We start from the raw sequence: 2290 nt of genomic DNA, 5'->3' as shown, positions 1-2290 counted from the left end.
TTAAATGAAATTATGATTTTCCTGTAACCCCATGGATTTCTACGTCACCACTGATTGTTGACGGGTTAAGATGAATGAATATTAACATAAAGGACGAAGGTGAGGACACACCCACATGCACTCGTTAACAGAAGCAGACAGCATGGGAACACGGGAACCGCAGCTGGGAAGACGACCGGCATGGCGCCGCTCTAGTGCCTCTTATCGAACACCCACAAGACGCACATGCTGTTCTTCTTCTGTATGTGAGCAGAACCGCATCGGATTCTCCAAACACAGATGACCTAGACCTTTGCTTCATCCAACATTCATCAGGAGGAACGTTTGTGTCTTTTAGAGACCAGTCTGAGTGTAAACCCGGCATTTTAAACATCTGTGAACAGCTTTCATGCAGAACGTTGTGCTGCAGCTGAACTCCCATCATGCCGTGCTGTGGAGGAGTTTCCAAGGCATGACGGTGCTGGCGACAGCCATATCTGACTCCATGACCCTTTTCATGTCTGCCGCTCACAGCTGAATCTCCCTTTCACACACAAAGACACACACACACACAACCTCCCCACAACTGCAGATAGTGTCACTTCTGCAGTCTCCAGGCCTTTGATAAGGAGAGCCCACGAGCAGAAAACGGGGGGAGTGGTGAGCGTTAAGGGCGGGCCTGCGAGTGCAAACCCAGAGAGGGAGCATGCAGTCGTCCTAATCTCCAGGCCGGCTCCACAAACACCGCTGTGGCCTCGCAGGCACGGATCCCGGGCAACGTCACGCAACGCAGCCGCCATCGCTGCTGCTGCTGCTCACCCACAGGCAGATTAGGCTGGGCGCTGCGATGATGTCATCTGATGGAGTCTGAAGGGAAAAGCAGTGAAAACGACTGTGATGCTTCTGTAACCCCTTGGCATCAGACAAGCCATCAGACTAACTGTGAGCACCTGGCCCCGCCCTTATTGTGAGAGGCCTGGTGTGTATATAAGTTCTTGGTCAGCTGGTGCACTTCCTGCTTGCTGCTTGCTACTTCCTGCTTCCTGTTTCCTGCTTCCTGTTGGCTGCTTCTTGCTCTCAGCTGTTGCTGCTGCTGTGGCCACACCAGGACGCCTAAAACATATTACGAATAATACGAACAAAAACGAACATATTTGGACACCTCAGCATTTACCTTTGGACACTAACTAACCCCAAAGAGACCTGCTCATTGGTGAGTTTTTGCGGTCGCGACACCGAAACCAGAAAAAAGCTTTATCATAGTCACAGAGCTAAGCTAATGCTGCCTCACCTTTGAGACTTTGTTTTATTTAATGGTTCTTGTTTGGTTTGTTTTTGAATTCAAGCCGAAGCAATTTTGTTAAGTCGCTTTCCTCCTTTTGTGTTAATTGAACACTTTGAACTGTTACTTTTATTTCCATGATGCCAAAATGGCCACTGTCTTTGAATTAGATAATGGAATGAAAAACCATGTTGCGCAACATTTGAAATTTGAAAGCTTAATTTGTTTAAAATTATTCTACTTTGATTAATAATGGGATAAAATTAATTGGTAACTTCAGAGTACATTTTTGATTTAAAACTTTTATCCACTTACCTTGAACCTTGATATGGAATTGTTTGACTTGTGTACACACTTTGAATTCTATTTGAAACGGTTATTTGATTTTTTGATAAGAATATTGTTTCTCTTGTTTTTACTTTCTACAATGATGATTAATCTGACCTATCAGTATACCCAGTGAAATGACTGTGGCTTGTTTTTGTTCAATTCTTGATTTGTTTTTTCTGACCCTTTCTAGGTCAGGTTTTTGTTATGTATTCTTTGATCTACAACTTGATGGCGAGCTACCCAAATCTGAGATCCTGATACTTCCACCCTCAATAACAACTCCTCACCTGCAGCAAACCTCAACTACATCCCAACCAATAGACTTTTGGAAACCTCTCAATAGGACTCAGACCCATATCCCGGTTCCTTTTGTTGTTGTTCTTTTGTATTGTTTAAATGTCTATTTTCTGTTAATACAATCGATTGCCTTTTACTTTCATCGCTGTCTTGTTTTCATTTACATACTTTGGGCTCCCTGAGACGAATTCTGATTATTGCGTCTAGTCCCATAACCTGAGAAGCGTTACACTTCTGTGAAAACGAGAAGAAATGACTTAAAAACAAAAGTGTTTTGCAGGTTTTAAGTGAATTTGAACTGTTAGCCTTTCTGCTTATTAGAGGACAACAGACAATAGTTAGTGAAATAACAGACAACTGAGAAGTTTGACTCAAGAGAATGCATATTAAAAATGAGGCAAC

The 2290-nt window shown here is 43.3% G+C and overlaps 1 long non-coding RNA gene across 1 annotated transcript; it reads left to right on the top strand.

The window, feature by feature from the left end:
• Window positions 1–796: 796 nt before the first annotated feature.
• LOC111948986 (uncharacterized) lies at window positions 797–2030 on the top strand. The gene is made up of 2 exons (XR_002874987.2): window positions 797–1192; window positions 1782–2030. It is a non-coding gene; the product is annotated as an uncharacterized LOC111948986 (long non-coding RNA).
• The last annotated feature ends 260 nt before the right edge of the window (window positions 2031–2290 follow it).

The sequence above is a fragment of the Oryzias latipes genome, chromosome 16 (genome assembly GCF_053564925.1).
Source record: "Oryzias latipes strain Hd-rR chromosome 16, Olatipes_Hd-rR_3.1".
Lineage (NCBI taxonomy): Eukaryota > Metazoa > Chordata > Actinopteri > Beloniformes > Adrianichthyidae > Oryzias > Oryzias latipes.
The sequence above is the reverse complement of the archived record's forward strand: the minus strand, read 5'-3'. Positions and strand labels throughout refer to the sequence as shown.